The sequence below is a fragment of the Cetorhinus maximus genome, chromosome 32 (assembly GCF_964194155.1).
Source record: "Cetorhinus maximus chromosome 32, sCetMax3.hap1.1, whole genome shotgun sequence".
NCBI lineage: Eukaryota > Metazoa > Chordata > Chondrichthyes > Lamniformes > Cetorhinidae > Cetorhinus > Cetorhinus maximus.
This window is the reverse complement of record NC_135910.1, coordinates 12,927,006-12,941,950: the sequence shown is the minus strand read 5'-3', so window position 1 is coordinate 12,941,950 and position 14,945 is coordinate 12,927,006. Positions and strand designations below refer to the sequence as shown.

The 14,945-nt window shown below is 41.0% G+C and overlaps 1 protein-coding gene across 1 annotated transcript in view; it reads left to right on the top strand.

Annotated features, from left to right (window-relative positions):
• arhgap35a (Rho GTPase activating protein 35a) overlaps positions 1–14,945 on the top strand; it is a 113,871-nt gene that overhangs the window by 1,385 nt on the left and 97,541 nt on the right. The window lies entirely within an intron of this gene.

Here is a 14,945-nt window from a genome sequence, read left to right as displayed (position 1 = left end):
GGTGGGCTTTTTTTCTTCCTCTTCGCCATCTAAATAGCATGTATATTTTGACATTAAACATAGTACAGTCACGGATGTAGTGCTTTCTGCTTTTAATGAGCATGGTGCACTCTGTATTTAAGCAGTGACTTCAAGTCTACAAACTCTATCTGAACCCTTCTCCTCCTCCTTTTGAATATAAATGGAATATGTCAAGACATGTTTGATATCCATTGCATTAGGCACATGTGCGTGGTGTACATCTAAACGGCCGGTTTCTGGTTTATTATGTCAAAGTATAGTGTTATGGGGTGGGTGGGATGAGGGGAACTGTTTGTGTTCATGTGATTTGGCAAAGTATTGTAGAGAGAAAGGATACTCTGGAATGTGATACAAGGCATTAAGGGGTCAAAGGGATGAGATGATATCATAAATTGAGTTTTGCTTGAATTTGCCCATTTATCTCATTATTTTAAGGTAGTGTTGCCAGTTAGATTTAATAAAGTGTAATATTTTGTGTGAAATTTACTCCCAACCTTAGTCGTAATTTTTCTTGGTGGTGATTAATATAAACAAGTAGGCCCAGGTTTGATTAGTGGTCCATGCTGAGTGATCTACCTTAGTCACGACAGCAGATGTCCTTTTGGTGAAGCAGAGGGTAATTCAGGTAGCATTTCCATTGCCTTTGCTATCCAGTGAAACATGGGTGTGTGCAGACTCGGGTGAGGAGAGATCCATGGCTCGATTGTGATGACTGACGTGAATGAATAGGCTGCAGAAGTTCCCTGGCGGGCCTCGTGCATCTGGAATGACCTTGTTAGCAGCCATAGAACCGTGCCCTGTAAGAATTGAAACTTTCAATCTAAGGAGGAAAGCAGTTTCATTTTTAAAAAAAATGTATTTGCAGATACTTTTGTTTCTGTTCACTGATGTCCCTGGGCCCCATTTTTCATCATTTTTTAAACTTCCCTTCTTTTCCTTTCTTCTTCCTCCCACCCCGTCCCACCTCAAAAAATGCACTAATGAATGTTTATGCAGCAGGAGTTGCAGACAGAAGCCATTCTCCAATCACAGGCTCCATTCTATTCTGAAATTATAGATCATTTGTAATCTTCAAAGATCAATCTTGGCACTTGCTGCTGATTTATGTAAAGATTTATTCTTGATCTTTGTCCTTTTTAATTTAAATTCTTGGAGATCATAATTTTATTATTACAAATCTATTAGGCCAAATAAACCTCACTGCTGCAAAGTGTTTATATCATATTTTAAAGAATATTAAAATGAATTGATGTTTGAAGTCCTATGAATTGCTAATGCTAAAAAATATCATCAGTAATTTTAATCAGTGGGTGAATTTAAAATAAGGAATTAGTGATGCTGGTGGTGGGTTGGATCAGCCCACTGTGCATTGTGACATGTGTAATTTTCTCCATAGTGATTTCTTGATCTTTGCCATGTAATCAGGAGGGATTGCTATTTGAAAGATAGAGTATTACCCATGGGCTTGGAGGAGGGCTGGGGTGCAGGAATCAGACGTCTATCATACTGTGGTCTTGAACTCTCCCATCTGCTCAGAATGGATCCCGGTGGGATGGGGGAGGTTGCTTCCTTGCCTTCAATGTTTGTGAATGAATGTGACTGAACTTTGGCATGTTGGTGACCTTGTGCTCAGCTTCTGCCCCTGCATCTGATCAATCACCAAAACTACTTACTTCTAGCTCCAAAAATTGTCTGTATCTGCCTCTGCTTCCTTCCCACCCACTACCCACCTTTTATGCATTGCTGCCTAATCCCCTGATCTACACTTGCATCACCTCAAGCTTCACCTGTCTCCTGCTGTATCCAAAATCCTCCAATCCTCACCTTAAGCCAGATTTTCAATACTCTTCACAAACAGTTACTGATTCAGAATGCCGCAGTCCAAGTCCTCATTCGTGATGCAACACCTCTGCCTAGAGAGCGTGTTGTATTCGTGTTCAACAAGTTCAGAGAAAGTTTCCATTTATGATGGAAACGTTGACAGGGAAAGAGTGCGGGGTTAAATCTCCATGTATTGTTGAAGCTTCGACTAGTGAATTGACAAATGGGCTAGTGCTTTCAATCTTAATTTGGAGTTTAATACTTGAAATAGACTGTAATATCATTTGAAATGTCAGTGCTTTAAGTGTGTCATTGTCCATGTGCAAATTCTTGGTGAGCGTGGTATTTTAGATGTTTGTTACATCATGTAGACTGTACTGAAGGAGTTCTGATCTGATTGATTCGTTGCCTGTACCTAATTTTTGTTACTAACCTAATTCTAGACTTCTGCATTGGCTAATGGGTGTATATAGTATGGTGCAGAAATAGAGGCAGCAGGAGGAAGGACAGTTAGTGTGGGAAAACTCCTGAGGAGGAAATAATCATCAGTTTTTTTTTACATATCCCTTCATGGGATGTGGGTGTTACTGGCTGTGACAGCATTTGTTGCCCATCCCTAATTACGCTTGAGAAGGTTGTGATGAGCTGCTGCCTTGAGCCATTGCAGTCCTTGTGGTGTAGCTACATCCATAGTGCTGTTAGGAAGGGAATTCCTGCATTTTGACAGTGACAGTGAAGGGAAGATGGTGTGTGGCGTGGAAGGGAACCTCCAGGTGGTGGTGTTCCTGTGTATCGGATGCCCTTGTCCTCCTGAGTAGTAGAGGTCATGGGTTTGGAATGTGCTGTCAAAGGATCCTTGGTGAGTTGCTGTGGTGCATCTTGTAGGTGATGCTGCTACCACTGTGTGTTGGTGGTGGAGGGAGTGAATGTTTAAGATGGTGGATGGGGTGCCAATCAAGTGGGCTGCTTTGCCCTATGTGGTACCAGGCCCCTTAAGTGTTGTTGGAGCTGCACTCATCCAGGCAAGTGGAGAGTATTTGTGCCTTGTAGATGGTGGACAGGCTTTGGGGAGTCAGGAAGTGAGTTACTCACCACAGAATTTCCAGTCTCTGATCTGCTCATACAGCCACAGTATTTATATAGTTGGTCCATTTCAATTTCTGGTCAATGGTAACCCCCAGGATGTTGATAGTGGGTGATTCAGCAATGGTGATCCCATTAAATGTCAAGGGGAGGTGGTTAGATTCTCCTTTGCTGGAAGTATTCATTGCTTGGCATGAACATTTCTTGCACTTGTCAACCCAAGCCTGGGTATTATCCAGGTCTTACTACATATGGATACTGACTGTTTCAGTACCTGGCTGACATTGGCAGGATGAGCTGAATGCAGCATCGATTCTTTGGGCATCACTCTGAGTCATTGAGTTAATAGGAAATAAAATGGGGAATTGAATACATCAGTTGATAGATTTTTGAATCATTGTTTTTAGATCATTTAGCAACTGCACTTAATTTGTCATTGGTTTTTGGTGTGTTAGTGCTGCCAGCTCTTGATGCCACTTGAACTTGTGATTCTGGTGCACCCCTAAATCAATAGAAAAGCAGCTTTAGTTCAGGTTGATCCTTATTATTGGAACTCTTTCTTTCCAAAGTTCCTTAAAAAGAAAAATGAATGTTAATGGCTTCACAATTTTTGTTCAGACCTTCTTGTGCCATAGATCAGTTCAGTCAAATCAATCACAAGGGTGTTTACATGCTTAGATGTTGGCTTAGACTGTTTAATTCATCACTTATTTATTTCACTGTTCCCTGCCCCCAAAACTTGAGCTTGCTGAACATAGCAATTCATTGATTTATTTGTCTTGAGTGCTAAACTCTTTAGCTTTGGAAATGCTGTGCAGTAAGAGGAGAAAATTCTGGGAATACTCAGCAGGTCAGGCAGCATTTGTGGAGAAACAGCTAACATTTTTGGTAGATGACCTGTTGTTAGAACCTGTCGATGCTTTTGCATGTTCTGCAGCATGGCTTTCCATCCTTAATTTTTCTCATTCCTGCCCCTCTTTCAAAAGCACAATAGGTAGTTTTTCTCTTTGGAATATAGGGGCAGAAGTAAGGCCATTCAGTACCTCCAACTTGTTCAGCCATTCAGTACAATCATGATTAATCTGCATCTCCACTCCGTTTACCTGCTGTTGATCCACATCCCTTACCTAATTTAAAAAAAATTTATCGATTACGGTCTTGAAAATTTCAGTTGACTCTGCATCCACAGTCTCCTGGGGTAGAGTTTGTGGCTTCCAGTACCCACTACTTGTTGAATTCAGTCCTAAATGGCCAAGCTCTAATTTTAACATTTATGCCCTTTCGTTCTGAATTCCCCCACTAGGTGTTATAGCTTCTCTCTAACCACCCTATTGAATCCCTTTATCATTCTTAAAGAACTCAATTAGATCATCCCTTAACTGTCTTATAAACTTAGGTTCTATTCCCTTTTAATGACCTATCCTTTGAACCCTGGCATTCTTGTCAATCCATGCTGATCCGCTGCCTTCCTGAGATGTGGTGTCAAAAAACTGAATACAGTACTCCAGCTAGGGTCTGAGGAAAGCTTTGTACAACTGAAGCATAACTTCCTTCCCTTTGTATTCCAGCCCCCTTGCAATGAAGCCCAACATTCCATGAGCCTTATCGATTACTTTTTGTACCTATGCGCTCACTATTACACAAATCACTTTCTTCCTGCACAGTGCTTCATGTTACCATTACACAAATGTTCTGATTTGTCTTTCTTGGACCCAAAGTGGGTGACCTTGCACTTCCCCAAATTGAACTCCATCTGCCACTGTTTTGACTACTTGCATAATGTCTAGTAACTTCAGGTCTCACTTACGCAACCTATTGTGCCTCATAACTTAGTTGCACATCAGAGTTTACAAATTACACTCTTGTTTCCTCATCTAAGTTATTGATATACATGGTGAAAAGTGAGGCGACAGCACAGATCCTTCGAGGACACTATCCATCACATGCCAATTAGAGTATATTCCCTTTATCCCTGCTCTCTCTCATTTCTCAACTAATTATCAGCACACGTTATGAGGCTATCTCAATTCTGTTCTTTTTTGCTAATATCTTATGCAGAGCAGTATTAAATGACTTCTGGACATATAAACATACGAATTAGGAGCAAGAGTAGGCCATTCAGCCCCTTCAAGCCTGCTCCACCATTTAATAAAATCATGGCTGACCTGATCGTGGCCTCAACTCCACATTCCTGCCTACCCCCATGGATGCTCCTTCATCTACTGTGAGCTTCTCAGACATTCACTAGATTAGTCAGACATGAATTGCCCTTGTTCCATGTTTTATCTCTTTGATTAAACTTGACAAAGTGCTCACCCACTCTCTCCTTGACTGTGGATCCCATTAACTTCTCCACAAATGATGTTTAAATTGACAGCTCTCCAGTTTTCTGGTCTCTCCTTCTCTCCCTTCTTAAATAATAGTGACATTTGCAATTTTTAAACCAGAAAGCACAATCTCTAATCTAGTGGCTTTGGAAAATTACGACTCATGTATCTGCTTTTTTCCCCTCCAATTTTTTTCCTTAAGATGGAAACCATTAGGCCCTGGAGATTTATCTATCTTGAGCCCTATTAGGTTCTTCATGCCCTTTCTTTACTCAAGTGCAATATGTTCCTCCCTTTGTACTAATGGCATTTTGTTCTCTTCCTTTGCTGTGAGGGCAAATATTAATTATTCATTTAACAAGTCTGCCATTTCTTTATTTTCTATTTATCCTCTCACCTGTCTTTGCTTCTATTGGACCTGTGGTCTTCCTTACCCCTCTTTGTCAATATACTTATGAAAACTTTTACTATTAAATTTGATATCCTTTGCAAGTGTTTTTAATATACCCATTTTGCACCTCTTGCTGCTTTGTGTCTCTGGTTGCTCTCGGCTCACCCAGTTCTGCTTGATTTCATATTTTTTCTCTCATTTGTCTAAGCCTTTTCCTTTAGGCTGATGCTGTCTCTTGCCTCATTTGTTGACCGTAGTCACGTAACTGCAAAAGCAGAGCCTCTGCCTTTCAGGGATATGTGCCGGTTTTGTACCAGATATTGAATTCTTCCCACTGTTTGAAGGTATAATTATTAATCGCTCAGCTCACTTTACTTTGGTCAATTTATTTTTCACTGCTTCAAAGTCGCCTTACTTAAATTTAAAACCTTGATTTATGTTGCTCCCATCTCCTTCCCTCCCAAACTCAGCATCAAATTAATTAATTAAGCAAGGACTTGCATTGATATAGTGCTTTTACTGGGTGATCAAGTAGAAGTGTTTAAACAATTAAAGGATTTGATGGGGTAGATAGAGGGAAACTAGTTCTTCTGGTACAACAGTCCAGAACACAGAGGCATAACCTTAAAATTAGAGCTACGATGATGTCAGAAAGGACATCTTCATGCAAAGGGTATTGGAAATTTGGAACTCTATCTCCCAAAAAGGCTGAGGTCAATTGGAAATGTCAAAATTGAGACCACAAGGTTTTTCTCCCAGCAAGAGTATTTAAGAGATACGGAACTAAGGCAGTTAGATGAAATTGAAATACAGATCAGAAATGATCTGATCGAATAGTGGTACAGGCTGAAGAAGCTGACTGGTCCATTCCTCTTCCTTTGTTCGTTTCACAACCTCTGGATGTACCCAAAGTGATTTACATACTACAAGGTTTTTAAAAGCGTAGCACTGTTGTAATGTCAGAAACACAACAGCATGCACAGAGGCTCCAGCAATTCAAGAATGTGGTAATAGGAATATAAGACTTAGGAGCAGGAGTAGGCCATTTGACTCTTTGGACCTCCTCTGCCATTTGATAAGATATTGGCTGATCTAATTGTAGCCTTAACTCCTTTCCTGCCTGTTCCCCAAAATCCTTCACTCCTTTGTCTATCAAAAATCTGTCTAACTCAGCCTTGAATAAATTCAATGACCCCACCTCCACTGTTTTCTGGGGAAGAGAATTCCACATACTATCAACCATCTGAGAAAAAAAAAATCTCATCTCCGTCTTAAATGGGAGACCTCTTATTTTTGAACTTTGTCCCCTAGGTGAAACATCTGCATAGTATCCACCCTATCAAGCCCCCTCGGGATCTTTTATGTTTCAATAAGATCACCTCTCATTCGTCTAAACTCCAGTAGGTATCGGCCCAACCTGTTCAATCTTTCATCATAAGATAAGCCCTTCATCCCAGGAATGAGTCAAATGAACCTTCACTGAACTGCTAATGCAATTATATCCTTTTTCAAATGAGATCAAATGTGAACACCAGATGTGGCCTCACCAGCGCCCTGTACAGTTGTAGCAAAACAGTCCTACTTTTATATTCCATTCCCCTTGCAATAAACATCAACATTCCATTTGCCACCTTAATCGCTTGCTGAACCTGTATACTAGCTTTGTAATTCATGTACTAGGACACCAAGATCCCTCTGTACCATCGAGTTCTGCAATTTCTCTCTTTAAACAATATTCTGCTTTTCTGTTCTTCCTGCCAAAGTAGACAAATTCACATTTTCCCATATTATACTCCATCTGCCGAATTTTTGCCCACTCACTTAACTTGCCTCCTCTTGACCATTTACTTTTCGACCCATCTTGGTGGTTTTGCTATATTTCTTCTCTACTTTATGTCTATTTACAAAACAACTTATTTGCTTTAGCTACTAATTATTGTAGGAAAGTGCTTTTATCTTGGTTTGGCTTCACCCCCTGCTGCCTGGTGGTAATTGGGAGCTCTGATCAGATCATTTTGTTGAGTGTTATTTGAAGAATAAATATTGGCTAGGACACTGGGAGAACACCTGTTCTTCGAAATAGTGCCATGGATTGTGTAGACATCCACTTAACAGGACAGGTTTAGTGTCTCATCCACAAGATGGTATCTCTGACAGTGTAGTAGCTCCCCCCCCCCACCCCCCCCCCAGGTCCATACTGCGTTGGAATCTCCAGTCAGACTAGATTTTGTGCTCTGATATCTGGAGTGAACGTTGAACCCACAACCTTCTGCTCAAGGGTTGAGAATGTTGCCACTGAGTGAGATTGGAATTTCGTATGACAGTTACTAGTTGTGAGATGTTCCCTTACTGTCAGATTGTTAATCACTTTTGGTTCCACACTCATCAAATTGAGTGTGACCTGTCCCCTTGTCAACTCTAAAATATATTGTTCCAGAAAACAAATATATTTTAGAAAATTGACGCTTTTACTACTAGAGCTGTTTTGCTTCTCCCAGTCTATGTGATCTAGGATGATAACACATCCTCAGATAATGAAGCAGTCAGTGCCAGCATGCAACAAGATCTGGACAACATTCAGGATTGGGCTGATAAGTGACAAGTAACAATTGCCTATATAGTGCCAGGCAATGACTATCCCCAATGAGAGAGAATCTAACGAGCATCTTGTGACATTCACCAGTTTTACTGTCACTGAATCCCCACTATCAACATCCTGGGGTCACCATGGTCGGAAACCTAACTGGACCAGCCATACAAATACTGGCTATAAGAGCAGATCAGAAGTTGGGAGTTCTGCGGTGAGTGATTCACCTTCTGACTTCCCAGAGCCTGCCCACCATCTAAAGGGCACAAGTCAGGAGTGTGATGCAATGCTCTCCGCTTGCCTTGATGAGTGAGGCTCCTGTTTACAGACACAAAGGTGATAGATATCCTGTTGCAAACTCATCAACAATCCAATTGTCATAGCTTCTGTAACAGATTATATTTATTCACAAATAAATATAGGCAAATTCAGAGCTTTGCTGATGTCCCAAACACACACACAACCTGATACTTTTCAGTTTGCCTACATGACTGCAGCTCCAAGAACACAGCTCGATGCTGTCCAAGGCAAAGCAGCTTGCTTGATTGGCACCCATTCACTACCTAAACATTAATTTCCTCCACCACAAACGCACCATAGCAGCAGTGTGTACCATCTAAAAGATGTGTTGCAGCAACTCGCCAAGGCTTCCTCGACAGCACCTTCCAAACCTATGATCTCTACTGCTTTGAAGAACAATCTGCAAGTTCCCCTCCAAGTCACATGCCACCCTACTTGGAGATGTATTGCTTTTCCTTCCCTGGCAGTTCACTTCATCTCGTGGGAACTCCTTCATTAACAGCACTGTAGGTGCACCTGCACCACATGAACTGCAACAATTCAAGAAAGCTCACCTCTGCCTTCTCAAGGGCAATTAGGGATCGGCAGTAAATACTGCCTATATTACGTGAACAAATTTTTAAAAAGGCATTGTTTCTGCCACATATTTTCCTGATCTCTGGATTTATACGTTCTCCAACAGTTCCTCCCTCCACCCCACCTGAACCCCCAAGCTGCATCGTTATTGTTAGAAGACAGTGTCCTCTGGCCAGTCCTATCTCCCAACAGCAAGTTATTGAGTGGCATTAAAGTGCTTTCTTGGTTTGAAAATGGCATGAAGTGTCAAGGGAAGAACATGTCCAAAAATCAGCTTGCTGGTGTACATAATAAATGAGCGCATTGTGCAAGATTTGTGCGAATTCTCTTCAGCCTTATGGCAGTACTATTTTTGCTAAACAACAGCATTTGCTGTTTTAAAAGAAAGCCATAAATATTTGGATTTCTGAAAAGAATACTTAACAATTGTTTTGATTTTTGAAAATATTTGCCAAACAAATTGGATTCAGTTGCTTGCATCACTTCAATTTCCTTTTTCATACTGGGTGGTAGTCGACAATTGAATTGTTGGAATCCGTATATTCTCAGCCGCTTAATAGATTATATATATGAAACATCAACAGAGCTCTGAATTTCCTTACTGTTCGTGAATAAATGTGATCTCTAACAGGAGCTGTAGCAATTGAATTGTTAATGAGTTTTCAGCAGGATGCTATTTCCTTTGTCTGTGAACAGGGGAATCAACAATTTAGTATCTTCCCAAAAGAAATTTGGGCCAGAATTCTGAATATCTGTAACCGCTAACTTTTTTTTAATTCCCCCTTTCCCTTGAGCTGACATTTGCTGGGGCATGTTTCCATTGGCAGTGAAAACTTAAGGATTTTGCCCAGTTAGCTATTTTTTCATGCATGAGGCTTTAGGATAGCAATTTCACAGCAGATGTTGATCCACTTGTCTGTATTTGTGATCCCAGTTTTGTAATCTGGTAGTTGACTGGTGCTAATAACCGTTTCATGCAGCCATGTGTTCCTACCCATACAGTCACCACTGATTTCTAATTCCATAGCCTGGAATGTAATCCACTGAAATTTAAATTATGCCCTTTTTAAGGCTAAACAATGTTTAAGATATTGATGACTTTATCCAAATCTTGCATTTGACAATGACATGCCCTCTTTCCGGTTAGTTGGTGGAAGTGAACATCTTTTTCTCAAAAAAAAACAGGAAAAGGAGTAGGCCCTTCGGCCTGTTCCACCATTTAATGTCAGACATATACCTCAATTCCATTTACTTGCCTTTGTTCTATATTCCTTGTTCTCCATAGTTTAAAAAAAATCTATTAATCTCAGTTTTGGAAATTTCAATTATCTGGTTATAATATTGGCTTTTGAGGAAAGAGGATTTCAAATTTCCACTATTCTTTTGGGGAAGAAAATTGCTTCTTAATTTCAGATAAATAACCTAGCTCTTGTGCTGAATTCCACAACCTGAGGAAATCGTTTTTCTATACCTACCCTACAAAATCCCTTTAAAGGCTGCAATTGGATGATCCTTCACCTTCTAAACTCTGAAATACAAGCCACAAGACGTGAACTTGAAATTTAACCCTATAAGCACGATGTCATTCTGTTGAATCTGCTAGTCCTCTTCAAGGGCCATTATATCCATATTGAGGTGCAGTGTCCAAAACTAAATGTAGAGATATGATGGGACCTGACCAAAGCTCACTTCAATCCTTTTCACTTTTCACAGTTCCTAATCTTTCCCTATTATGAAAATATTCCAATTTGACTCTTTAGGATCCAAAGTGGGTGACTTCTCACTTTTCCACATTGAAATCCATGTGCTGCAGTTTTTCTCACTTAATTTGTTTGGCGCTTTGTAATGCCTGTTTGGCGCTTTGTAATGCCTGTTTGGCGCTTTGTAATGCCTGTTCCCATCTGCACAATTTACTGTGCCTCCTAACTTGGGTTTCATCTGCAAACCTGGAAATACAGGTCTCTTTCATCCAAGCCGTTGATATGTATGGTGAAAAGCTAAGCCACCAGTGCAGATTCTTGGGGAACACAATATGCAGCCAATTGGAGTAAATTCTTTTTATCCCTACTCTCCATCTCCTGCCTCGCAACTCGTGTCACAAGATTACCTCCAATTCTGTGTGCATTTATTTTTGTCAATGTGTGGATATCCTGGAAGTCCATATAAGTAACACAAAAGGGAAGGGCAGCTGTACTGACAGTGAACAGATTTTCTGTTTCCCTGCTTTTGGGCAGAAAAGAGAGAGCAAGAGGAAAAGGACTGCAGTTGGTCTGGTCACTCAAAGTTAATACTTGGGGGGAAATGTGAGCCCATTGGAAGCTGGGAGCAACTGTGGATTGTTTGTTGTAAGGACTGTCCATTCAGAGGAAAATGCGCAAAATGTGTAACAGTGTGGGATTTTTGATTTTGTTGGAAGTAAAAAGGGAAAGTTCTTTTCTGTAGTTTAAAGTATAGGCTGCCTGTGAAAATAGTGTTTAATGTTGCTTTTAATTTGTTATGGTAAAAATCTTCAAATCTTGGGTGATTCATTCAGTCAGTCGTTGGAAGATTGAATATCTTTTTACAAGCTATTGGTCTCAACGGAGATTGTGACATTTCTCTCAACAGAAAATTCATTGCTTGTTAATATTTGCATGATTATGTTTGAGGTGGTGGTTTGTGATCTTGCCAAAGTGAATGCATTGCTTCTTCATGATGTGGCCGCTTGCTCCACAAGTGGAAAATGAGGGACAGCTCAAATTGTGACTGTGGCCAACCAAGTCAGACCATCACCCACATATTGAACTTCTGCCTGAGAGATCCATTCCTGACGGTATCGCAGCCATTCACACTGTGTAGCTAAAGCCATTAGATGGATTGTTAACCTTGACGTTGAACCATAACTGCTTCCCCAACCATCAAACTAAATAAAAATAAACTCCTTTTATATTCAGCTCCAGACTCAAAATCTTGGTTTCATTGCTGACCAGGCTGCAACTGCCTGTTTTACCAAAACCTCTTAGTGGGGCACCATTAAAGCAATTTTGTGGCTTCATGTTTATTGTTTTAAAAACCATTTCTGCCTCCCTTTGGCTTTTTGGGTAGTGCTCAAAGTGATGGCTGGAATTTGTACAGCTTAATTCTTTCCCCTGGAGAATTTTATGTCCCTAATTGACACTGCATGCTCTTTTTTTAAACCCCCCCTGATTCTTTCTGTACCTTCCCGCCCCTTTCGAGCTTGCTACACAGAAAATTCCTTCATTCATGTGGTGAGTTCCCTTGACAGGATCAACTGTACTGCCTCAAAATTGGTCCCTGCATGAATCTCACCCAGATATTGGTGGGAGGGGTGTTGAGGATTTTTCCTTGTATGCTGAGACCAGTAGAGAGAGCAGAAATTGACATTGAAGTGGTATTCGGAGGACTGATTTAAGTGAGTTTTGTTTTCAGTCGTTGAATTCAAGCTTTTGTTTTTCCCAGGCTGCAGTTGTCATTACCACCTTGGGTTGCAAAATACAAAAATTTCAGGGTGTGGAATTTGGCCCTGCATGCCAATGTACTCTACATTGCAAGAAATTCCCCCTGAACTATTTAATAAAACCATTTATGAGTAACAGTCTTTACTCTGGTGCTTTAAACTTTCTTGCTGTGTTGTAAACTTGTACTTAGTGTACCTGAGGTGAAAAGGTACATAATGTCCATGCTCTCCAGAAAAATATTGCTGAACCTTGTGAATTATCACTTTATTCTGCATCTGTTCACTATGGAGTTTTTCTCATCTATGCACCAGCCCCAGACTTTTAGATAATAGCTGGAAACCCCAAGCTTTATCAAAACTTGTAGCTAAGTCCATTCTTTCATGCATTACAACAATGCATTCACTTCCAAAGTTCTCATGGCTGTAAAGTGCTTTGGGATGTTGAGTTCCTTGGAAGGAGCCATATAATTTCAAATGCTTTTTCTTCAAATTGACTGAGGTGCACCAAAAGGCCACTTTGTTTGCACAGGCGATGTACCTGAAGTAACAACCTTCTTGCAATTGCAGTTTGATATAAACAATATTATATAAAATGCTGACTTAGTGCCATGTGTAAGTCACTTTTTTTTAATTCCTATAATATTTAATCCATTGGAGATCTTATTCTTGAATCAGACTTGATGGGGGCAGGCTGGGGAGGGGAACTATATGGCAAGAGGAAGGAATCTTAAGTGATGATGTCTAAGAACTGAAATGGTGCATAGCAATGGCTAGGTTTTACAACCTGTTGCAGTTGTCACAGAAACAGAGAACTTGTTGAAACAATGTATGCACTCCTCCCCAGGACTGGTAACCATTTTGAAATGATGAATATATCACTCTAGGCCTACTCTAGATTGTCCCTTTGAATTTTCATGACTAGATTGCAACACACAATGCATTGAGTTAGGAAGGGCAGCTTCTGAATAGAAAGTTATCAGGCAAAAGGGAATTTGAGTACCTATTTAATTATTGAATGGTTACAGCACAGATGGAGGCTATTTGACCTGTCGTGTCAATGCCAGATCTCTCTCTGTTGAATCAAGGTACAATAAAGAGTGCAGGAGGGCATGCCAGGAGCAGCACCAGGCATACTTAAACATGAGGCGTCAACCTGTTGAAGCTACAACATGGGGCAGCTTGCATGCCAAGTAGCATTTAGTAGACAGCTAAGCGATCCCACAGCCAGTGGATCAGATCTAAGTTCTGCCACATTGAGTTGTGAATGGTGGTAGCCAATAAACAACTAACTGGAGGAGAAGGCTCCACAAATATCCCCATCCTCAATGATGGGGGAGCCTAGCATATCAGTGCAAGAGGCTTCAGATTTGCAAACGTCTTCAGCCAGAAGTACCAAGTGGATGATCCATCTTGGCTTCCACTTGAGGCCCCCAGCATCACAGTTGCCAGTCTTCAGCCAATTCAATTCACTCCACGTGATATCAAGAAACAGCTGAAGGCACTGGATATTGTGAAGGCTATGAACCCTGACAACATTCAACAATAGTACTGAAGACTTGTGTTCCAGAACTATCCGCGCCCCAAGCCAAGCTGTTCCAGTAGAGCTCCAAAATTGGCATTTACTCGGCAATGGGGAAAATTGCCCAGGTATGTCCTGTCTACAAAAAGCAGGACAAATCCAGCGTGGCCAATTACTGCCCCATCAGTCTACTCTCGATCATCAGCAGAGTGATGTAAGGAGCTGTTGACAGTGCTGTCAGTGTACTCAACAATATCCTGCTCATTGACACTCAGTATGAGTTCTGCCAGGGCCACCTGGCTCCTGACCTCATTACAGCCTTGGTCCAATCATGGACAAAAGAGCTGAACTCCAAAGGTGAAAGTGACTGCCGTTGACATCAAGGCAGTATTTGACCGAGTGTGGCATCATGGAGCCGCACCAAAACTGGAGTTAATGGGAATCAGGGGGAAAACTCTCCACTGGTTGGAGTCATATCTAGCACAAAGGAAGATGGTTGTGGTTGTTTGGAGGTCAGTCATCTCAGTCATAAGAGTCAGTGTCATTTACAGTGCAGGAGGTCATTTGGCCCATTGAGTCCCTGCTGGCTCCCCATGGAGCAATCCAGTCAGTCCCTTTCCCCTACTCTATCACTATAGTCCTGTAGGTTTATTTCCCTCAAGAACTCATCCAATTTCCTTTTGAATCCATTGATTATTTCTGCTTCCACCACCCTCGTAGGAACCGAGTTCCAGGTAATTACCATTTGCTGTGTGAATGAGTTCTTCCTCGCATTCCCCCTGCATCACTTGCCCGGAACCTCAAATCTGTGTCCCCTTATCCTTTATACCATCAGCAAATGGGAACAGTTTTTTTTGTCTACC